The 25,225-nt window shown below is 47.1% G+C and overlaps 1 long non-coding RNA gene across 2 annotated transcripts in view; it reads right to left on the reverse strand.

Annotated features, from left to right (window-relative positions):
* Window positions 1–4,964: 4,964 nt before the first annotated feature.
* Window positions 4,965–25,225, reverse strand: part of LOC133270624 (uncharacterized) — a 35,775-nt gene continuing 15,514 nt past the window's right edge. Inside the window, exons 2-5 of one of the 2 annotated variants that reach the window (XR_009743858.1) lie at window positions 11,494–11,588; window positions 10,892–10,981; window positions 6,257–6,574; window positions 4,965–5,204 (exon numbers count right to left, since the gene is read on the reverse strand). This is a non-coding gene — a long non-coding RNA (uncharacterized LOC133270624). Of the gene's footprint in view, window positions 5,205–6,256; window positions 6,575–10,891; window positions 11,043–11,493; window positions 11,589–25,225 lie in introns of both variants that reach the window. The other variant, XR_009743857.1, reaches the window with a different exon arrangement.

Genomic DNA, 25,225 nt, shown 5'->3' on the forward strand with positions numbered 1-25,225 from the left:
GCTGTCGTTTGTTGTTTAGGAACAAAGGAGCCTGCATAGAAGGCAGGCAGGGATGGGTGGCACAGTGAAAGTTAGCACAGTTGCTCTAGTAAAGGTTTCCATCACAGGGAGGTCAGCTCTCACTGTAAAGACGCTGCAAGCAGGTCCTGTGGGTCATGCTTTATCTTCATAAACGAATGTGTCTCTGCAGTAACCGTGCATTTGTTTGTCTGCATGGAGCACGTTAACAGCTGAAATCCCACAGTTTACAGCATATGCAGGGGAAATTATATTTCAGATGCTCTCTGGTCCTGCCTCTCTGTGGACATTGAGCCACCCACAGAGCCCACCCCCCGTCACCGTCTGGGCTTCGCAATGCCTGTTGAGGGGTGGTTTTAACCTCCCCATGTCTGTAAGTGCCTTTCCATTAACAGCAGGATGGCTGTTGGTCTCCACCAACCTTAAAGGGACACCAGCAACACACATCTGAAACACATTTATCCTTTTTTACCTCCAAAACAAAGCAAGGAAGAGACACCCCTCCTTGCAGTATAAAAGAAAACCAAAACCATAGCATGGTGGTTATTAACCGATGGCACAGTTCGACATCAGTTATCCAAACCTGCTCTCCAAAACACGCTGTGTCCCAACTGCGCCTGTTAATGACACCAAAAGCTCTTTTCAATTATTTGAAACCTCAATTATCCCAAATTCTCCCCCTCTCCCCCATTCTGTTCAGATAATTGAGGTTGCACGGAGCACACTCGCAGCCGGTGAGGAGAGCAAGCATTATCTTTCAGCTGATACAACTATCAATAGCAAGTGTACAGCATATACTACAAAGGCTTTATTGTGCATATGTAGGGAGATAGAGATGAGATACGGTTCGGGGAGGCAGTTTGTCTGGTGGTTACAGTACAGAGTTGGGTGTCATGAGACCCAAGTTTTAATTACTACCTCTGCTACCGACTCTGCTCCTCAGATAAACTGCTCACTGTCTCTACGTGCCAGCATCCCACCCTGCAGAAAAAGGGCACTGTGAGAATTACCCACCTTTGTCAAGTACTTTGATATCCTTAGATAAATAGCTTTTTATGCCTAGCTGCTGGGTATTACTGTCCATTTAATTGCATTTTTTAAACTCTTGGGGAAGAAAGGACTGAAAAAAGTAGCTGAAAACATCTGAGTGGCAGAACCTTGGTTGGCAAAGCCTGGCGCAGAGTTCAGCAGAGCTGGGCTGATTTAAATCCAGACAGACCTGGCTCTTTAAATATCGGTTGCCAAATGTAATGTGACCAGCATGAACAAGCTGTTCCTGTGCTAGGTACAAACTCCCCGACGCAGATTCATACTTACTGCTGCAAAATCCTTGTGCCTTACCAAAACCAGGTACCAGTACTTGGTATTTGAACAGTAACAATACGGATTTCACTAAAACAATAATCTGTTCAGGCTCACTGTGCTCTGACCAAAGTAATTTTGTTTAAAGTCCCAAAACTTTCTGCACAGAGGAGCCGGCGTCTGTACGAATCCTCCCCTCGGGTGAAGCCAAGCACCGTACAGCGCACAGTGATCAGGAAGGGTGCCAGGTTCAAACAGCACATCTTCAAATGAATGCTTGCACTACACACAATACATGAAGATAATAGAAAATAAGGGTCTTTGAATGATGATAAGCCTCCTGATTGCAGGTGAGGGACTGCACAAAGCTGTGTGTGCAGGTACAATACACCCGGATGCACTGCAGCCGTATCCATAATCACCATCCACCAACCTCTTTAAGAGCAGGTAGAACATGCCCTGCAATGTAAGGAGATGGCACCTGCTGCTCTGCTATCTTTCAGCTTTGTCTTATAAGCATCTGCAGTTTGGGTTTAGGGCTTTTCCATGCAGCGATTTCTGCAAATCACCCTTCTTGGCTGGAGTGCTCAGGTGAGGGGAAGAAATCCCGCGCTCACTTAAGCCTTTTATTTCTCTTGTAACATGGACATCTTGGAGAGCAGATTAGCCAAAGGAGAAAAAAATAAAAAGCAAACGGTATTACTGGTGACCTAATCCTTCCTCTCAGAAAAAGAAAGGGGAAAGAAAGCCTCTTGTGATCTCCAAGGAGGAACTTGCCTTGTAAACTAGTCTCCCGTTTGAAACGGAAACAAGAATGTGAATCCTGATACAGAGAGGCTACCAAAGGCAGGGAACAGCTTAACAGGCCGGAGATTTTCCCTTTCAGTGCAACGCAGGGTATTACACAGGTCCTGCCTCTGCTAGAAAAAACAGGCAGCGAAAACTTAACAGGTTATAAGATCCCTTGGCCACAAAGGCACCCAAACGCGGTTATTTTTATACACCAGGCAGGAGCGTAATCTGTGTCCAAGTTTATAAACTGTGGGCTTGTAGTTCATTAAAAGGATTCTGTTCCTGGCTCCTCTCTCTGAGGTTATTGTATCCAACCCCCACCACATGCATTTACAGCCCTTTCAAACCTGCCCCTCTATAAAACCAGGAATGCTGCCCCTGCCGCCTCCTCCCCTTAGGGAATGGGGGCAATCAGTGTTAGATTAACCAAATATTTGAAGAAGGGACCCATTTTTACTGGCAAACGTTATTTGGAATAAAAGTTTGCACTTCCTCAAGTGCTTAGATGAAGGAGCACGGAGGCAGCACGCTGGCTGCCGCTGTCCTCCTTTCCAGTAAGGAATCCCAGGTCTGGGGTGAGTCCATGGCAAGACTAAGGACAACCCCAAAACCCCTCAAAACCTCTTGGTCTCAACTCCACCCAGCTCCTTTGCTGTACCAGGGCAGACAATCGGCCCATTGAGTCCAGTCTCCCCTCCAGCTTCAACCAGCTAAATCACCCCTAATAGCCAATTTACCAGATGAATTTAACTTCCCTTCCTGCATGTGAACACCCATGACCAGGCTGCTGCTCCCTTCATCTCCCACTGTCCAGAAGCGCTGGAGGGGTGAGGGGTTACTGCAGCTTCTTTGAACTTCACACTCACTCTCGAGGAGCACCATGGATATGCTCAGAGCACCATGGTGGCATCACTGTGGAGGACCTGAGCAGAGCATCTGAGCACCACCGGCCCCAACACACAGACACAACCACCATGGAAAGCTTCCAGGAATACTCCCACCTTTATGAGCTTATTTTACTCTCCAGGAGCACAAGCACGAGCGAGACCCTGCACGGTGAGGAACGAATGCAAATGGAATGTCACTGTGGGAACAGCCAAGTCATTTCTTAAATTCCAGGTATTATCTTCAGACTTCTTTCTTGGCATCATTCCCTGACTCCTCTTCAAGTATCCTATGTCAATGGCTTCCTATAACATGGTGGCAGATGCCATTCCGATAGGAAACCAGAAATTCCTTCCTGACCCAGATTATGTCATGCCCCTGAAATGCAAGATCAAATCCAATCCAGCTACCTGTCCATCTCCAGACTGCCTATCAATTAGCATTAGGCACTAATTTGATTAAACCAGTATGTTGAAATTTTACTTGATTCCACCTAAGGAGTATAATTCCCCCTGCGTGTTCTCTGTAACCCACTAATTTTCCAATGGAATGGCAAACACAGGTTGGGATTTGGAGGCTATTTCTTCTACTTGTTAACATGTGAGCTTAAAACCACAGTAAAAAATAAATCCATGCAACTTGGTGGAATGAGATTTGCCAGTTTAAGAGAAAACAGCTTTTTACAGAATAACCCAGATGGGGGGGGGGAGTCTACATTTAACTCTGAAACCTGAAGTGTTCTTTGAGGGAAAACGAATACATTTTAGCCTTAAAGGGATCACAGACTGCAATTATATAATTCTTGTCAACTGATGTTAAAGATAGGCTGGAAAGAATGTATGCTGAGGCCCTGCAATAAAACGAGCTCCTTTACTCCTTTCAAATGTTTGCAAGCCTTGGAGGTTATCCAAAGGTCGAATACAGGAAAAGTCTTGGTGAACAGAAAACATAATCATGAGCTTTTTTAATACGGGCTCTTTTTGTAATAAAATGAAATTATGGTAAGGGAAGGGAGGGCGGGCTCTGCCTCCTCAGATCTAGGGCCAGGGGGGCTGAGGTTTAATCAGACGCTGCTGTTCTCTCCTCCCCAGCCTGTCACTAGACACAGGAAGAAGCCAGCAGAGGTGCACTGGATGTGGGGGTGCTGCAGGACTCGGGCCTGGCACCGAACCCCTCGACTTTGCTGTGACACAAGGACACGGTTCCCGAGGGGGAGATGGAGGGAGACCTTCATCACCAGGCAGTAGATCCCCAACACTCTCCCCTCCAGTTATATCAGGGGTCTGTTCCCACATTTCACACACAGAATGGCTCCATACGATGCCACAACTGCCACCAACATGCCACCACTTCTGGGTGCCCATCACCACCTCTTACTACAACACAGACTTACCTACACCTCAGAGGCTGAAAAAAACAACAAATAATGGTTTTCCTCTCAAAAAACAGGGGTATCTTTCACAGATCATCCTGCACTGCCTGGGGAATGTCATTCATGCTGGCAAGTCCACCGCTGTGTTCTGGAGATGCTGTTTCCCATTTCCTTATTTTCTTCTGCATGACTTTACCATTATCAGTGTGGATGGAGCGACCTTCCCCATTCCCTGCTCCAGATGAATAAGCAGAATTAGAAAATAAATAAGAAAAAAAGAGATAATAACCTACCATTCCCATGTAGGCAAGAAACACCCATCAGAGCTGGAGCAAGCAGACTGGAGCCTGCACCTGCCCTGCTGGGATGTGAAACCAATTGACATTAGCTGTGCTCCCACAACCATCTCTTGGCCTACAGGCACACAAACCTGACCCCACATTTACAGCATCTTTTTTCTATAGTTTCATGCCAAGAGCTTGTTTTCCAGCATGAGCAGCACACTTTATTCTAGGTTATCTTTGGGGAAGAGGTGCAGAGCTGCCATTTCATAAAACCAGGAGACAAGGGCCTTAGAAAGACCTTGAACTGGGTGTGGAATATGGCATATCTTTATTTTTAATAGCATGGGCAGTCACAAAAGAGATGTAACCAGCAGCCCTATTGCACTTGAGGAGCTGTCATGGTGCCAGGGTACCTGCTCCCCATCAGGTATGGTCCAGAACACCAGCTCTCCTTCATTTCATTTCACCTTTCCCTCTTCCACCCAGTCCTCCTCCTGCTGCTGAGTGGTGTTCTTTGGCTTTAGCCACGTGCTGCTCCTCTTCTCTTTGAGCTGAAAAGTCAAGAGAATAAATACATGAGTGCTGGAGGGTCACTAGAAAGTAAGCTGCTGATATATAAAAATAAAGGTTCCTATTCACAGGCTGCTTTAGAGAATTGTTTGCCTAAATTGTGTGCCTAAATCCAGCCAACCTCCACAAGACGTAAAACCACACCGGAACTCAAACACACACTGAAGAGCCTTTCCTGCCCCGAAACTGGGGGGGTAAGCTAAAAGATTATCCTCCAGCAACACCATGCACTCAGGACAGCTCTGGGGCCCAGGAAACAGTGCTAGCAACAAGCTGACCCTGCAAACCAAAATGAAACCGGAGCCTGGGGAGATGAGATCCAGATTTCCCTGCGAGCAGAAGGTGGATGCTCAGTGGTGCTGCAGGCAGGCAGCTCTTCAAAAGAGCTCCACACATGGGAACAAACGTGGCCAAGGGTCTCACACCCAATGGGGAGCTGCTGGGTGCCAAACACATCTGACAATGTGGTGCTCGGAGTGGGCACCGAGCCCTGGCCAACCCGAATCCCAGCCCTGCTGAAAATCCATCACCACGTCGTCAATGTTAACAGACAGGTTTTCCAAATGGGAAAGGCGCGTTTATCACCTCGGCGAGCGCACGAACCGCACAAGACATAATTGCTCAAATGTCAAATAAAAACTCTCTGCTGAGTAAACACCACGCGTGGACCTTTTTTGATCCCCAAATATGAATGCTTTGGAGCAGGATGAGCATGTGGCCAGCGGGCTGTAATGGAGAGTGCTTTGTAACCTTAACTACACCAGGCGTGATAAAGTGCCCGCTACCATGAAAAAGAGCTCATCTGAAAGACAGAGGGAAACCAGATGGGAAAAGAGCACAAACTCTCAGCAGGAATTTCAGGGATGGTTTTTTTTTTGTTTTTTTTTTTTATTGCTTTCAATATTTCCACACTGAAGATCTCTCCCCATAGGCTGAAGGTGCTGGAGCTGCAGCCTCCCAGGTGATTGGGTATATGCGAGCCTCGATAAGGGAAGGATGCACCTGGGGGAAACTGGGGCTGTGGGGTGTCTACCTCAGCTATTGCTGATTGCAACACCTTGGCTGCTTGTGACACTGCAATCCTTTCTGCTGCCCGGGCACATGCTGCAGCAACTTCTGCCTCTGGGTATTCCCATGTTTCTGCCACAATTGCCGCTGCTCCTTGAGGACCTGTTCCACCTGGACCTGCTCCCTTTGGGCTTTCCACCTCCCCTCTTGCCGCTGCTTTGTCCCCTCCTTCCACCTTGACTGACGATGCTGTTGCATCCTCTGCTCCCTCTGGTGCTGTGACAGCCAGTGGTTCCATGTCCCCCGCAAGGTCACCAGTGGAGTCAGAGCGCTGGCCTGGATCCTGTTGGTAAAAATGGAGAGTGTGAAGCAGCACAAGTGCATTCCCGGCATCACTACAAGTGGACTGGTGACACAAACCTGGAGCCAGCAAGGGCTGCTTTCCACAGTATGTCGCTTCTGTAGAGACACAGAGTACAGGGCTGGGACCCAGAGCACCCATGTGGTAGCACAGCTTTGCCTCTAGCATCCCAGCCCCATGTCCTCCTGTGGGTGACAGACTGAACTGAGACCAAGCACACGACTGGCCACCAAAACATCTTCAGTGCCTCATATCAGGTGGTTTGTGCAGCATTCAGAGACAAAGAGGATAACAAAAGGAAGGTTGGCTCTTTCCAAAGATATGTTTTCTTAATATCCCAGGAAAAAAATTGAACGTGGTCTGTGCAGAGAAAACTGCACAAATTCCAGGGAACATACAAGTCAAACATGTTTTTTCAAGCTGTCCTACCCTGGCCAACCTCCTACAAAAAGACCCCAAGGGACATCCCCTATAGCAGGCCAGTCTCAAAGTCAGGATAAGTCTGAGAGGTGATACTGGATGGAGTAAATTGTATTAACTCAGCTTAGGAGTATGAGTGCAAGTTTAAGAGTCAGAAAGAACCATTGAGTCTGCCCAAACCTACTAGTTTGGGCAAAAAAACCCCATCACTTGATTAATTGCCATGTTTTGTCTCATGTCTCCCACAGAGCCCAGAGCAGGCACTGGCTTAACACGCAACTGATTCCTGGGCATACGATGACACAGTGATACAAAGGGATTCCTGCAGCATGGAGGCATCCTTATGCTGGCTGTAACCCCGCCAGCACAGCACCAGGGCTTGGCTGAGCTCAGCACCCCCTGCACACCTCCACGGGCAGTCCCACGAAAAGGACAAGTAACACTTGTCAGATGTGCTGAGCAACTGCGATCCACGGGGGACCCTGATGCAAGCGCACGAGGATGCTGGCTGCTCCCAGCTCACACATGCTCCACAAACCATGAGCAGGGAGCTGGGGCTGGCCTGATGAAATAGTGATGACACTGCTGTTCAATGCCAATTAGCATCGGGGACTGAAAAAAAGGGGAGTAATAGTAAGGTGGAAAGCTATGAAAGGATGGGATGGATTAAATGAGATGTGCTGGGGTAGGAAAAGGGAAAAGGAGAGCTGAGAATGCAGAGAGGAAAAACTGGAGAGTTTTGCCCAAGTACAATTAGAGGGAAGACCAGGGGTTGAAAGCCACCTGAAGCACCCCGCCACGCACACCTACATCCTTGTGGACACAAGTCAGTCACTTGCTCATGCCACTGAACAAGCTACCTGCATATCTGCTTCATTAAATAGTAACCCTGTAGGTCTGCTGACAAGAACATACCTCTCTCTCCTTTGGTAATTAGCCCTGAAGGCTGGTCACGCTCACTGGCCATGAAACACTGCAACAAGCAGCCTTTTCATGCCACAAGCTTTACCTTTGTCCCTGTCTGTTCCCATCAGCCTGGTGAAGGCAGGCACGATGCCTGCCCGACACGGGCGCTCCTCGCCTGCACCCATGCCCTCCCCTGCCGAGGATGTCTCTCAACAGGGCAGATATGAGCTCCCTGGGTCAGGGAACTTCAAGCTTTCTCCTTCTGCTTGGGAAAACAACAAGGGCAGGCTCAGGACTGGCAATTCCCTGCCAGGCAGCTGCAATGTGAAATGCTGGGAAGAGGAAGGGTCTTACGAGGCCCCAGAGATACACGAGAGGAAGCGCGGGGTTTTGCGTAAGGAGCTGGAGAGGAACTGAAGGCTCAGCCCTGCTGCACAAGGCTGGGCACATGGTTTGCTCAGCAAACCTCACCCAGGGCCCAGCAGCTGTCTCTGTTATGCCACCGAGGGCAGGAATTGCCTACCCACTGCACGTGTCAGTCAGGGCAAGGCTCTGGCCCCAGTTAGCGATACAGTCATGAAAGCAATAAAGACCCAAATCCATTTTAACAGACATAAAACGCCTCCCGAAGCTCCTGCAATGTGGGCTGAGTTAGGCTGAAGCTGACACGAACTCAGTGGAAAGGATTAAAATGGTTTGTTGGGTTTTGTTGCCTTTTTTTATATCACTCTCCCTGTCAGAAACCAAAGGAGGCAGGTTTGTAACACTTCCCCCTTTCAAAGGCATTAGGAGCCTGAAAAGCAGCCCGCATAGCCCAGAGCTCTCGCTTTATGATCACATTTCCCCTCCAGAATATTTTGGAGATAAATTCCAGGCACCTCAGCAAGGAGAACAGCACAAAGATTAAAACCAAACCTATTCCCAAGCAATTCTGGGCAGCATGTTCCAGTGGTGGGACCACGGACGTGGGAATGAACCTCCAGCTCTGCTCTGACTTAAGACCTTGAGTAAGTCCCTCACAGCCAATTTAACCTCATAAGCTCCAGTTTAACATCCTAAGTTGCCTCTGGAGCACCACAATGTCCCCCCTGCTGCCCCCAGGAGAGCAGGCTGACAGGGTTTTGGATCCAGCCACTGCTCAGCTGCACCACATGGTCAAAGTCCACCATGTCCCTGCCTGGATCACTCCAGCGCACACCAAAAGCATCCCCAACCTGCTTTCCCTGAGCATTCGCATACCTTGCTTGAGACTGGGAGATGTAGGTGCCTTCCGCATGCTATAGGAGCCCTGCTCCCCTCACCAGAGCCCTGGCTGAGCCAGCTCTGCTTTCTGCTCTGCAGCTACTTCATTCATTCAAGGAAGCAGCTTGCAAAGCCCCTTGTTAACATCTCTCCCACCACTTGGCACTCATGCAGTTGCCCCCAGTCATTTGTTTATGTCTGACTAATGCTCATTGCTTCAAAATGGGTTTGAAGCTAATGCTGTGTCTCCCAATTAAATGTTTGGTGGAATGACATCAAAACCAAAACAGACAGAAAAAAACACTTCCCTTCGATAACCCGACCTCATAGGACAAAACTCACTATTATAAGACTCTGGTTGCTTAGACTTGCCTGACTTTAATCTTTCAAATTAAAGCTTTCCATGCTGCCCTGGCTGGAACTAGGGTGAAAATTTCATCTAATGCAGTTCATTCACTACAGGAAAACCTTTTACTCAAGTTAAGAAACCCCAACAACCGATACCTCTTGCAAGTGTTGGACAGAGCACAGTGCTATAGCTCAGAGCACTGCTTTCGAATGTGGCAGGAAAGTCACAGTGGTACCAGGGAAGAATCCTTTAAAGGGAGAGTAACACACCTTTGGCCAAGCCACGAGCCCCTGCAAACTCAGTGTGCACCTGGTCCATAGAGATCTGTGATAGTTGGGCAGCAAAATTACTTTTCAAAGTCCTGACTGCACAATCTGAATATTCTTTTTGTGCAGATTGGGTTTTCTTTAACACAATCTGTAAAAATAGCCAGTGACCTTTAGTGACATCTAAACAGGCTCCCGGTTTCCTTCCATGGTTTGAAGACTTAAACAATAGCCCCAGAGAAATGACTCAATACTACATACACATGTACTCAATGCTTGGGAAATTGCTGGTGGCTGGGCAATGGGAACAAGAAGGAGATTCACGCAGCTCCAATGTGTGTTGGGTTGAGGCAGTTTGGGGGTTTCAGGCTAAGGTGCAGCAAGGCAATGTCCCCCCAGCACTGCTCCACACACACCAAGCAGTGTGAGGATGGCCGTAAGTTTTGGGTGCAGGACAAGATGGGACAAGAAAACCTGTTCTGTGCTGCCAGGGACTTGGTGCTCCCCTTTCTGAGCTCTTGGCTTAATGCTTGCCATGCACTGAGCCTCCCAGCTGACTAGCACTGACTGTCCTGCCTTTCAGCGTGGCAGAGTGGAGGATTTGTGCTCCCAAACCATCATATTCCTATAGGTAGGGCAGAAGCATTAAATGACCCTCGTCATGATGACCCCAACCAACGTGTGTGAAACCCCAGAGAGGAAATATGCAGGATTCTGAATAAATCAGGATTCTGGAAGTGGAATCAACCTCCTGGCTGACAGTCACAATGTGACAACCACCAGTGTTCAAGGACAGCTTGCAAGTGAGTTATGTTGTCCCTCTGAAGCCCCTGTCTCCAAAGAACTTCTTTTCTCTATGCCTGCTAAAGCTGCTATTTACCCAACGTAGCCATAGCACTTGGGTCATTAAACAATACCGATGGCAATGCCCGGAGAACTCCAAGCACCTATTGTAGTACCACTGAATTCCTCCTTTGATCACCATGGTCAGAAATATCTGATTTTTATCACTCTTTAATAGCTCCCAATCAACTTTAAGAAGTTACCACAATGCTCATGGTAGAACCTTTGTCAGGCCCTGGTAATCATTGACAAAACCAGAACAGCAGATCTCACTAGCTCAGCATTGTCAGTTGTATGTGACCTTCTCCGTGGACGTGCTACCCCAGGACAGGGTTTCAGCTTCCACGTTGAAGATTATTCTGCCTGCGTTAGAGCAGAAAAAGCTGTGAATGTAAAAGCCATTTTCTGAGCTTCCTGCAAAAGCCTGCAGAGATTAAAAGGGAAGAAAACGTGAAGCACATTGAAGTCATTTCTGGAGGACACACACTCCTAAGCATGAAATAGGAACCTTCATGTTCATATGTTGCTAGCAGATCATTCCGGAGAAATACATCTCTCCCACACCTAAGACACAGAATGACTCTTCCTCATAAACTTCTGCCACCTTTCATCTGTGTCCCAGATGATGCTTACAAATAATCTAGCAATATTTTGTAGTCAGTGCTATGACCTAGCCAAAACTGTACTCAGTATCTTCCCTCTGCCGCCGAGATGGTCTAACTGATGTGTATCTAACTACACCCCAAGCAGCTGCTTATTCAGCACGTACTTAGCACTGAAAGCTTCTGCTTCAGACTTGAAGGGCCCATCAGCCTCAAATTTTGCCTAAGCTCTCCAGCCATACTAGTTTGTCTAAGAGGAAACATTATCTTTACATATGAACCTTGTCAAGCAGCAGAGACGCATCTTGTCTGATTCCAAAAGTTGTCAGTTTAAAGGAAACGAAACCCTAGAGCTCTGATGAATGCTTCTGAAAACAAAATGGTCATGGGAAAGTAATCTGAAATTGAGTTTATAAAAGAGAAATTATAGAAGTTAATATTGTTTTACCCATTTCTGGTTTCTGCATGCTAATCTGTCGCTCATGAGGCTTTCTGATTCTGGAAAGCTCCAAGGGAACTCCCAAGAACCAAAAACACTGTAAGTGAGCCTTGGGATGAAGACTTCTCTGGGTGAGGAAGACAGACACCAACACCCAGGACTGCTTGCTTCAGTGAAAGCAAAAGCGGTTATCCTTGGTTTGGATGCACTCTGTAAAACTAGTGATGATTATAGCTCAGTTGCAACATATTTAATGAATCACAAGGAGCAGCTGACAGGTCACTTCAGCAGAGGAAAGATCGAATTTGCAACAGCCATTTGAAGAGGGAGCACTTATAGGTAATCATAAGTTACATAATTATATGGTTAATGCCCTAGTTTGTAGGTCATCAAAACCTAGTAATAACACATATAATAACCCGTCTAATCCAACTCTTTAACATGCAGTTATCACCCCCTGTTGAGATGAGAATTTCTCTCTTTATAACCCAACTGGTGATGTATACTCTGGGAATTTCTGGATTGGCACCGAGGCATCAGGCATTATCTAGAGGCAATATAGTGGATTTGAGAGGCAGCTGTACAGCGTGTCAGACAACGTAGGTGACTTTAGAAGGGGTTAAATACCACCTGGAATTTACAAGCCCTGCATGTTCCTGAGGAGTGATAAAGGGGGAAAATCATATACTTCTAAAGGAGACACCTAGAGTAGGCACACTGGTATAACCAACCCAGGAAATACAAGGCAAAAGCCAAGAGTGTATCACTTTGTCACCTCAGACAGCAGCTGTGTATTCTGCTGGAAGTGCTGGGTTCCCACCTCTAACATATGCACACATTTCTGTCCCACAGTTACAGATTACAAACCTATTAGTCCAGCTACTTTTATCGCGTATAGTTTATGAAATAGTAAGGACTTTCATTCCCTGATGCATTTTGGGAATTCTACAGCCTTCCAGTACTCTTACATCAGCCATGCAACCAGATGCTTAAGCTAAATTCCCTTAAATGAAAATCTTTATTTAATACTTAAAACAAAACCACTGAGCTCTACAACACTGAAGTGTTATTTAATGATCATCCTGGCAGTATGAGAGCCAGATGCAAGCTGCTTGTGCTGTCCAAGCTCCGCTTCCCAGGAGTGATGCTCTGCTTTACATAAACCCTTCCAGCAACGAGCCCACAGCACAGAGCTGCTGTGGAGCAGCTCCACAACATTAGTCTGTTCACTGGAGGTCGAGATCTCGACCCAACGTACAGCCAGAGAGAACACCCACCTACTCTTGCTCGGGGTGGGACAGAGACTAAAACTCCCCTTTCATTAACTCCTTAACAAAAGCAGCTTTATGTTACACCAGCCACCAAATTGCATTACCCGCTCCTTGCATCAAACTGCAGTAGCTCTCAGAGCTGCTTTTGGGCTCTATCTCTTTCCACCAAAGCCTCTGAGCATCTTGCTAAGTAGCAAATGAGAAAGGCCTTGGACCATACGTACGCTGCACGGCAGCAAAGTCCATATAAGAAACAATAACTGAACCTTTTCCAGAGAGCAGTTGTCTCAGGGCTAGAAAGCAATATCTATTTACTAGTTAGACAATAAAATAATTTAGGAGTATGAAGAATGAACACTGTTCTCTCAGGAAAACCTTTATGATTCAGTAATACATGTACGTACCAAGCTTCTCATTCAGTGAGCTCTGATTACTGCAGAACCCACAAAAGCAAGTAGCCAGACCACTCTCAGAACCTGAGGGATGCCTCAAAATCTCCCTTCTAATCACCACACCACATCACAGAAGCAGAATTGGAAAAACACAAGCAAATCCCTACTGGATCCTTAAAGGAAGCTCTAATCCAATCCTAATGTCTATTGAGACATTATGGTTTTGAAGGAAAAGGATCTGTCTCCCATCATGGAAGTTTCCTCCAGCATCTGAGCCGAGCCAAGTGCAAATGAAACTTTGAACCTATGCCCAGCAGGATCATCAGGAACTGAAACTTTCTAATTGGAACAATATAAAAGATGCCAATACAAATGTCTTTACTGCAAGCCCTCTTCTGATGCACAAACCCTGCCCCACTTCCCCTCCAGCCCAGCTACAACCTGGGCAATGCCTAGTCCCTGGGGACACCCCACTCATGGTACGTTTGACACAAGCCAGGGAGCAGTTGAAATGACAGAAGAGAGTTTTCCTGAGAATCTCAGATCAAAGAAACCCACCTCCATTTGCATCAACTTTCAGATAAACATCCCCCAAAAGACTACAGTTCACTAAGGGACTGACCCCTTCCTGCAGCCACCCTCACACAAATCCTGTACTTGCCATTTGTCTTTATGGGTGGTAAGGTCTTTAGGGCAGGCACCAGGACTTCCTGTGCATTAGGGAAATGCCAGCACCATCAGCCCCTGGTTCTAAATGGAGCCTGTGTGTCCTGCCACAGCACAAAAACTTCAGAACCAGTCCAGCTCTAACACATGACTTCGTGATGACCTCCCCATCTATCTGGGCTGCTCTAGGTTACAGAGGTCACCGCAGTGAGGTTTAACATGTGAATCATACATGGTACATCCAAATGATCAGACACTGGGAAAGAAGACATGTGATCAGGTCATTCCAGAACAAAACTGAAGAATTTATAACAAAACTCATCTATCTCTCGGTCCTCCTTTGCTTTAACCACCAGATGTTCTCCATTCCACTACCTGCTACCTTCTCCAAGATTCAAATTAGACCTGAAGCACTCCCAGAGACATGATCACAGCCCAGAAAGGCTGTAGGAGAAATACACTTTTAGCATCCTGTGTCTGGTAAAAGATATAAAAGGAAGTAGAAATCCTGTGATGACAAGGCAGGTTCGGGCACCCTAACTAAGAGCTCAAAAAATCTCACTCCTTCCCTTGTATTAAAGCGAGCAGCTTCACAAAGACTCAAACCATAGATTATCTTCAGGGTTATTAAGATGTGACTATGAAGCTTTCTCGTCAGGCTGCCTGTGGAGGGGGGGGGGGAGCTTTCTGAATCAGGCCCTTATCATTTATACCGCATTACAATCCAAAATGAAAAATGACTTGCTCCAGATTTGATAGAATAAAGCATCTTGAGATGCCATAGAAGTACCCAATTTTCAATAAAGACATTAAACCTAAGCTTCAAAAAAGGGAATAATTACATCGTTTTTTGCTTTGAGTTCTAATGTTAAAAGTGTCAATTTATAAAACTAGGTGAACATCCACAATTCCTGAGCAGACTGCAGCTAATTAGACCCCTTTTGATCTTTTATTTTGCCTGGAAGCTTATTTAACAACTTTACACAGAACTGGAGGTTTTGACACACCAGTGGACGGGGGACACACACACTTTTTTCCCTGCTACTTGCTGAGGTAGGAGGCTTGTCACATCCTCAAGCACATGTCAGCAAACCTCAGGAACCTCCTAGTGACGAGACCAATTGCCTCTTGACCGAGCTGTCTGCATGGAGATTTGATAGGGATCTAAATACTAACAACTAAATCACAGACTGTGATTTGGGTTGGGAGGGACCCCCTTAAAGGGGTTGAGAAACAGTCAACAGCAAATAGAAACAGCCAAGAGACAAGTCACCCCCTCTAGAGCAAAAGGGCTGGCACTAACCTCCTCTCCTCACAAGTGCAAGAGGAGACCATTCCCACTGCGGATAATCCCCACCCTGCCTGGGCATCCCTGTGCGTGTCTCTGCAATCTTTGGTACAGGATGACAGTTTTGCAGCATCCACCTACGTTGCAGTATCTCCCCCATATCCCTGGGGTGAGGGACAGCCCTGGAAGCAGGAAGCCAGGCATAGAGAAGACTGAGTGACAGAGGGAGGAGGCAGGGGATGGATGGATAAGCTGCTACAAGCAGCACAGCTGCATTTGCAGTAACATGCTCCTGACTGCAAGCAGCTCCCATCAGACAGGGAGCTGGAGAGATGTGAAACAACCATAACCATCTGGATTTACTGACTCAGCTGTGCTAATCTCTCCAACAGCAGAAAAACCTGAGACCTTGTTTAAACCTCGGTCCAACGCTAGCAGCAACCCTCCAGTCGGGCCCTGTCACCACTTACTCTTAACTGTCTTCAGTCTCGAGGTGAGAATGTCTGAGTTTACCTGATAACCGAGTTTATCTCAGATTCCTTGTTCAAGCAGGAAGAAACACACTGATGACAGCTCTCAGCCCCTAATGAGCTGCCACAGCCTCCCCACATCCATTCAGCACAACCACAGACCCACCCGAGGACCCCGGCTCCAGCTCCCCCACCCCAGTCCAGACTCACAACCACCAAGAAAGCTTAAACCATTGCCTTCCATTTATCAAAGGCTTGTTATTCCTCACCCAGCTCGGAGGCCACCCTGGCTCCCCACGTTACTTCCTCTTCTCCTCACCCTCCTCCAGGCGCATTAGCTGAGGGGCTTCAGCAGAGGAAGGGGAGATGGAAGCGACTGCAGTTGTTACCTACACAACAGCAGCAGAGCTATTTCACCCCTCGAGCTGCGCATTGCAGTATTAATCATTTCAAAGAAAACCATTTGCAAAGCTAAAAGCTTAATGTAGTAACAAAAATCAATACAGTGCTCAAGAAAAATCCCCTGAAGCTGGAGACTTTCAAGCATGGTTCAGGTAGACAGCACCAGGGCATTCCCTTTGGTAACATCAGCCCCACAGACCATTAGAGAGGGGAGGCTGTTTTAATCTATTCTCTTTGTCATTCCAATATAGATCTTCCCCTTTCAAATGGCATTTGTACCTTTATACTGCAGTCTGGGTTCATAAATACAACAAGTCCCTAAAGCTGGGATCAATAAATCCCACATCATCTCTCAGATGGGAAGCAGAGAGAGCACAGCAAAGAGGAGAGGGGCAAATGCCCTGTTGGTATTAAAAGCAAGGCCCCTGACACTGCAGATTTACCATTTCAAATGTCCAATATGGACTCAAAGTTAGTTAACTGAATGATGCCACCCTTGTATTCCCAGAGCAGCTCTCTGCAAATAAATTCAAGCCTTTCCAAGTGTTAAAAATGCATCATGTATCACAACTAATAATACTGGTACCCAGTGCTGTTTGGATGCAGACACTGAGCAGGGAAGCTGAGCTACCCAAGCTGAGAGGACCCAGGCTCCCCTTCCTGCTGCCCCTGCTGCCTTTGGCACAGAAGCACCCCTCTGCCTTTCCCAGTGCTCCATCCTATCCTGAAACCTGGGAATTTTAAGTGATTTACCCAGACCTATCCACAGGCAAAACTGTAACCATAAATGCTCCTTTTGCCTGCAAAAGACACAAAAGCAGTTCTGTGAATCCATGGAAATGCTGATCCCTGGTTTAGGAAGGAAACTTCAAATGCTGTGAGCCTGCTCTGTCTCTCTAAGAAGAGGATTATTGCCAGGGTTTACTTGTTTGCTTTTGTATGCCAGCCTCCTGCCTTCTGAGCAGAGGTGGAACATAGGAAGGCATATCCCTGCCTTGGCCGCAGTGAGCTTGAAAATCTCCTGCAGGAAGCAAGCTTAATAAACAACAGCCAACAGGCCTCCTCCTTGGCTCCCAATAAAGGAGCAGAAGGAAGGGGATTGAGAAAGCCATTGCCCACCAGCCCCGAAAACACCAGAGGGAAGATTCTGAACTAAAATCTGAAAGAATCTGCATGTTGTGAGGAAATTCCAGAACAAAAACTGGTCCAGGGACACAAGTCTCACGCAGCTTTAAGAAGAGTAAAACAAACTAGCAATAGTTTATAGACACTGGAACGATGTTCAGGTATGGAACATGATCTCCAAAAGCTGCAGGGACAAGGAACAGGTTAGCGCACAGGGTTATGAAGTGGTCTGAGGTGTCCCTGTACCCCAGGATCATCCATGCATCCTCAGAGGATGCAGCAGGCACAAACCTCGTCTAGAATCTGTTTTTTTTTCTGATCTAATTGATTTGGGTTTCTCAGTTGGACACTGTCCAACAGGACAGTGACACTGCTTCCATTACATATAGCTTCCAGATCCATATAGCTCTATTCCACGAGAAAGAAATCCCCAAGGATTCTTTCCAATAATAATTGAAATTGTTTTCAATAAAAAGCCAAAATTGAATGAAAACCAAACCCTCTCCTGCCACCTACTCAACAAGCACATGCAACCCTACCAAAGCACAGGCCTGCTAATGCTTTGCAGCAACACTTGCTCAACCCCAAACAACAGCATGACTCAGTCACCAAGTCAGTTGGTAAAAATCAGACTTAATATGTCAAAATATTTCTGTTTCACCCAAACACTCTTAAATAGTTAGTGCTAAATATTCATTCCACCTCTTAATCCTTCTGTCAGGGAAGCCAGATTTCCTGCTAGAAAACAAAGCAACACAGCTAAGACCACAGAGTAACGCTCCCTGAACCAAACTAATAAGGAACATCTCATCTCTCAGCCTGTCCTCCTCCAAAGAATGAGGCTCTGCTCCTTCCACCTCTGTACACTTCACCTTGGCTTTTATCCACTGCTTATTCCTCTGATTTCTAATCTCCTAGGATCCAAATAAATCTGAGTGGTGCTAAGGGAGCTCCTACAAAGCATCCCTTCTTCACTTAGCAGCCTGTGAAGTGTGCCACTATGTGTCACCAAATGCCCTGCAGAGCTATACATGGCTCCCGAGGTGACTCCATAGAGAGAACACCCACTGTTTACACAGGGAAGCCCCATTCTGCACCTCCTTCACTGCCCCGATCCTTCAGAGAGCAGCTGCTGTAGCACTGGGACTGGAGCTTCCAGCTCTGGTTGCTGCACTGTCTCCTGGTTTTGATCCAGTCCCTCAACCCTTCCACCCATCCTTTGGAGCCACACACCAAGGAGCATCAGGACACGTTTACAAAGCGATGCCTGGGAGTTTGTCCAGAAAGCTCTATGAGCACAAGAGCTTTTGTTTTTACAAGGGAAATGTAAGAAAAGGGCAAAGGAACATCTGTGTCCACACAACAGCAGCGCAAGCCGCAGAGCTGCAAAGCCCCTCCAGCTCGGCCAGTGCTGTCTAACTGCTGGCGTAAATACAGTAACAGTGCTGCACATGTGGCAGGCTGTTTAATTTTAGAAACCAAAACTATCAAGTGATGAAGTTAGTCATCCTTCCTCCATTTGGGACCGATACAACAGGACCAGAGGCAGTGGCCATAACCACGGTGGTTTGTGAAAGAGAGCGCACGTGAGCGCTCCCATGGTGGAGGGAACCCAGGGAACCCGGAGCTGCTCTGTCCAGCCTGGAGTAGGCAAAAGGCAATAAAACCAACTTAAACCAATGGAAACTGAGTGCCCACAGAGCTGCATGGAGGTACATACACAGCCTGCAACGCACAGAACTGCTGCCCTGAGCACGTGCTTCCGAGAAGTGGGATGAAAATAACATCGAGCCATTTGGCCTCCGTCCACTGGAAGCAGAATTCATTCAAATCACAGTCAGGGATGTGAATTTCCCAAGGGAAACTACTGCAGAGAGTAACAGGAGCCCAGTTCAGCCAGCACAGCTGCCATGGTGCAAACATATCTGGGTCAGGAGCTGTGTGCTTGGACATCACAGATCCTTATCAGCAGCTGACTGAGTCCTACTGCACACTCTGCAGCTCAGCCTGTGCCATGCTCACACTCCCTCCACGGACAGGAGAGGCCTGGATGCAGCATCAGCCCCTTCCCTTGCAGAGCCCCACGGCTTATCCTCAGATGCAGCACCAGTAGGATGCAACCCTGCAACGCCCATCCATATCTTCCCCTTCCAGTGAAAACCAACGAATGAAGAAAGCAAACAAGTCATGGAGGGATTTTCTGTTTCTCTAGACAAACACACTAAGAGCAGTTCAAAAGAGGCTAATTAAATTCCAAAATCCCTGTGCAAATACATTAATAATGATTCTGAAATGAGCAGTTAACCAAGGAAGCTTTCAAGGTGGGAAGTGTTTGATACAGAAGAGCGTGAGAGGAAGAGCTGCTCAGACTACATTGGAGACAATCTCTCTGGCTAGCACTTGTGTCTGAGGGAGTGGACAAAAGCAAATGCTCCTGGGCCCAGAACAGTGGAGTCCCCAGGCTGCAGGAGGATGGAGGAGACAGTCCCCTTCATTCCCAGTCACTGGAAGCCAAGCAAACACTAAATGACATGGCCATGAGCCTGAACACTCACTGCGTAGCCCCACTGAACATCTCATCATAAGTATTTCCAGGATGGAGGAAAACCAAAGACCCTTTTTCTCACCTAACATGAAATCTCCAACCACCAGATAAATCTTTGTCCTCTTCCCACAGAATACGAGTCAAACCCAAGGAAAAAAGTAAATCAGATGCTGTAACAGATGTGTAGCAGTTACTCATGGGAAAGGGGGGTTATCCCATAGGCACAAAGCCCTTTTGCCTTGTCTTCTTGTTTCTGCAGCTTGCGTCAATAACTGCACCGATGGAGAATGTGTATGAAATGCTGCTACTCTAATAGGAACCAGAGGCTGCCCCCCTTGTGCGTGAAGCATGAAATGATGAGAAATGGGTAATTCCTTATAATTGCTCATATGGCAGGGTGGAAAAATCCAACGTTGTTGCATGGGCTCCACTCCCACGGTTCGTGGAAACTCCCAGTTTGAAATGCCATCGTTCTCACAAGCAAGAAGGGCAATGGCACTGTTCTTCATTTAGTGATGGCAAACTAAGACCCGCAGAAGAGATGTGTCCTTGTGGAGTCCTTGGCAGAGCATGGAATTAAACCCACTGGCTGAGGCCTTGAAAACCAGGCCACCCCTTAGTCAAATCTCCAGCCATGGTCACAAGATCACCTCTCCTATTTCCTTCCCCTTATTCTCTGCATTCCTTGCTCAGCCAGATACAATTAAGTTTTTTTTCAGGCAGGATCTCATGAGATATGGATTCATAGATGCTTGTTTAAATCCAGATCCATTAGACACTTCTCTTCTGCTCTCATTCACTAATTTTATTGTCCTATAAAAGACTTTCTGCTGTGACATATCCACCAGGCTGCCGCTAGAGCTGAAGGCAGTACTGCTGCCACTACTGCTACAGACAGTACTGCTGCCATTGTCCTCTGGAAGCGTGTTTGTTTAGTTCATAAACTCTCATTCCAATATTTTGCTAAATACAAGAATTACACATACAGGGTAATAAATTCTAGGATTATTCCTCCTTTAGATTTAACAAACAGAACCACAGTTACTGCCCCTGCCCTGAAGTACCTCTTTTAAAGAGCAGTCAGCAGCCTGATTAACTTCAGATAAACCATTTAATTTCCAGAAGGAGCCTTGTCTGTATGACACACACAAGCTAGAGTCTGCTGGGTGTTCTCCTGCTCTCCCTGGTGGCTACCTGTTGGGAAGCAGAGCTTTTGTGCCTGTATCTGGCAGTCTCTGCTTCCTGCATCTCAAAGTTCTCTCACTCAAAATTTAAGCATCACTTTCATGAGCCACAAGAAACTGTGGCAGGGGGTTAGAACCGGGTGAGCTTTAAGGTCCCTTCCATCCCAAACCATTCCAAGATTCTATGAAGACCCCATAAACCTCCTGTCTGGAATCTAGGCACTACTCATCAAAAAGTGCATCCTGGAGTAAGGATTTCACCACATTCCTCTCATGGCAGTTAACAGTACTGAGCTCAGGAGGAGGAATGGTCACAGACTGAAGGTCCTGGCTGCAGAGATGTTACAGTCTTTTCCAAACCAGCAACTACAGACATGCCAGGTTAATCCTGATTAATAACAAACACCTTCACTGTGGTTATAGTGATAATAACCCCTTAAGGCTTTTTATGCCAGGTAGATTTAACTCCATTTCCACAGCTGGGCCTGATGTTTTCACCACTTCTCCATCCTTTTCTGTCCACTCTTCCACACACCAGTATAATTCAGGAAAAAGGAACAAAGCTAGGAGCTATTATCAGAGCTGCAGACTCTAACCACCACTCTGTCTCCGTTCAACTAAGGATTGCATTCCTGCTGGCTCTCCATTTTCCTAGCTGAGCTTGGAAGTCCTAAGACACCTTCAAAAATCCTCCTTGTTAGCACAGACCTATCACATTGCCTGAGATCTGGTGGGGTAAAAAACAACTTCCAAGGCTGGGTTACTTGTAGGATAGTGCTATATCAACATTTCAGGTACCTGCACTGTGCAGGTATTCAAACACCTTATGGGCTGCTCTCAGGGACACTGTGCAAGTGGTGAGATGACAGCAGCCAGGATGATCCAGCAGCATGATGAGCATGCAGGTGTTCAGATAAACACTGTGGGACAGCAATGCAAAGAGCTGGCACATGCAGAGCATCACTTTTTTGCGAACAGAGCCACCTCCTTGGCTCTGCTAAAGCATGCCATACCTTAGGAAGCCCATTTACCAAGGTGTCTTTTTGCAATAGAGCAATGGTCAAACCCAAGAAACATTCCCTTCATCTGCAGCATACCGTAATGTGAAAGAACGCAGAGGTTACTTGCACCAGCCACCGAGCATAAACACAGATCTGCTTTAAGCAGCCAACCTTTTTGTCAGAAGAGGTACAGCGTCAGAGCTCAGGCACTTGAAGGTCAGCCAAGTTGGTCAGTGGGCCAGAGCAGGGCATTCTGGCTCCTGTTCCCAGCTCTCAAGGGTATTGTGTGATATCCACAAGCAGGTGAACAAGGATCAAGAGTTTGTTCCTTGTTCTACACTGACTCACTGCATAACCTTGAACAGGATGCTACATCAACACCTTATGCACGTGGCAACAGTAGAATTCACCCATTTCCCTGTCCTTGTGTGTATGGCACAATCTCATAGAGTCATAGATTAGTTAGGGTTGGAAAGGACCTTAAGATCATCCAGTTCCAACCCCCTGCCATGGGCAGAGACACCTCACACTAAATCACATCACCCAAGGCCTCGTCCAACCTGATCTTGAACATTGCCAGGGATGGAGCATTCACAACCTCCCTGGGCAACCCATTCCAGTGCCTCACCACCTTAACAGGAAAGAACTTCCTCCTTATATCCAATCTAAACTTTCCCTGTTTAAGTTTTAACCCGTTACCCCTTGTCCTGTCACTACAGTCCCTAATGAAAAGAGTCCCTCCCCAGCATCCCTATAGCCCCCTTCAGATACTGGAAGGCTGCTATGAGGTCTCCACGCAGCCTTCTCTTCTCCACGCTGAACAGCCCCAACTTTCTCAGCCTGTCTTCATACGGGAGGTGCTCCAGTCCCTGATCATCCTCGTGGCCCTTCTCTGGACTTGTTCCAATTTGTGCCCATAAGGTACGTTGAGGTCACTGGCTCAAGGGTACCAGACAAGAGCAGAGCCTGGCTGTTGTATCACACCCTGGGCTCATTCTACACAATATTAAGAGCCTGGGTCAATGTACGTGATTTTTTTCCAGCACTCCATGAGTTCCCCTGTACAGCAAAGTTAAAGCAAGCGAGAGAAAGAGACGTTCCCGTTTGACTGGCTGTGACTAGCTGCAATTAAAAACTATAATTTATTACCCTGGATTACGAGTATAATTTCAATGCAGAGAATTAAGGTTTTCTTCTGAGATGGAAATAAAGATTAATTTTTAATTTCCTTTCTCACTGCACATTTAAGAGCAATAGACTCCATAGAAAACTGCAGGTCAAAATAGTTTTATGGAGGAATGACAATGTTCCATTGGCAAATAATTTAATGCTCTTGCTGCCTTTTTAATATTTGACTGCAGCTCCCTCATGCGAAACAGCAGCAGCTTCTACGACACACGTTTGCTGCAGCACCTGGGTCAATGTGACTTTGAAACAACAGAGTTTCACTGCTCAGGACATGGGCAGCTCCTGGAGCTCCCTCATGCAGGCAGCAGCCTTCCACAGGAAGGGCACAGGCAGACTTCCCGAGAGGTCTGGGGATGGGAAGAGCGAGAATGAAATGAAATGAAAGCCTGGGGGCTGGGGCAGAGGGCACCAGGATGGGTTGGGAATAGATGCACAGCAGGTACATCCCACTTGGACACGGATGAGTATATTCAGACAAAGGAGGAGAAGCATTTCCATCCAGGAGACGCTGCCATAGGACAGTCGGTGGCTTTGTTCACAGACAGAACGTGCTATTCCAGTTTTCACAGCTCATCAGCAGGATACAGGGAAAAAGCTGTGAAGCACAAAGGCATGAATTCACTTGGTCCCTGGCACCATGAGTAGACTGCTGCCTGCCAAAACTGCTCACAGCCCCTGGAGCCTGTACCCGGGAAAAGCTGGGAAACCCACACAGCACTTCTGAGTGACCTGTAAAAGAGAACCCAACACAGCACAAGGAAGGAGAGGTCTGTGTGCATCCATCCCTCCCAGGAAGGGCATCCAGACAGGATTGGCTGTAGCTGTTCACATCACATGCCTTAGACCCAGTATTTGACCCTAGGCAATTGGCAGTGAACAGAAATGTCTCTGTAATTCAGAAATGCTTTAAATAATTGCTCTGGTAGTAGCAATTAACCAAAAAGTCTCTACCTTATTAATGATTTGGATCCCAGTTAATGGAATAACCCTGCACTGACAGATATGCATCTGAGATGGCCTAATAATCAGCCTCCCCATTGCAGGGGTTTAAAAATTTATTGGCATCTTATAACTGGTACCTCAGGTTATAAATGGGATTAGATGCCAAAGTGATGCAACTACTGCTACTACCATGAGGTTAGGCCAAGCACTGTGCAGGGTCACAAGGAGGAACATCCCCCTGGGGACATGGTGGTGACAAACACCTTTGCCAAATACCTCGGATCTTTGTACCACTTGGGAAGTCTGGTCTCCAGTTTTGGAGCTCTGGTGAAGTAAAGGAGACATGGAACCACCAGCTCCAATGAGCATCCTTCTCACAGGCATTCAACATCAGACCTGTCTCTAGTAGCCCACCCTTGGTGCAACCATTGCCTGAGTGCAAAGATTGGTGTGTGTCTCCGGAAATGGAGTTTAGATGTTTGTCTTATCTGAGCAAGTTCAGTGGCTGAACATGCTGCACAACGAGAGTGAGCAACCCTGACAAAGCAACTGCCGCCTCCTTATCACGGCCTCCAAAAGGACTGAAAAGAATCACGCGTCAGAGACTTATCTCTCAAGAGATGTTCAGTGCCCATGCCTGGCTTACCAATCAGCTCGACCTCCCTTTTTCACCAGAGGTTTTCTGCCTTGGTTTTGGCCACACAGAACAGCCTTGCCACTTCCTGAGGGTGGAGGAGTCACAGGAGAAGGGGGTGTGGAGGATGGGCCCTCTTTGCTGATGCTGTTGTCTTGTATTTCTGGACAATGGGATGTTTTTACCCATGACGATTTCTACCGTTGAGATAATCGTAACAAACGGCCAACCTGGTATCACAGCAAGGTTCTGAAGGTTTGGGGGACGACAGTGGAGCCGAGGCTGAGGGCAGGCTACCTTGAAGCCATGTTAACCAGGGGTCCCTGTGTGCAGCCTCCCATGCACTCAAAGCTCAAGCTAGGGTCCTGCTGCCCATGTGCAGCTGTGTCAATGGGAAGGGAAGAGGGCTTTTGGTGGTGGCCAGCTACTAATTCCAGAACATACAGGACTGGTACATG

Source organism: Pezoporus flaviventris, unplaced genomic scaffold (genome assembly GCF_033815535.1).
Source record: "Pezoporus flaviventris isolate CSIRO_AGI_PZ_B2104156 unplaced genomic scaffold, CSIRO_AGI_Pfla_v1 ptg000021l, whole genome shotgun sequence".
Classification (NCBI taxonomy): domain Eukaryota; kingdom Metazoa; phylum Chordata; class Aves; order Psittaciformes; family Psittacidae; genus Pezoporus; species Pezoporus flaviventris.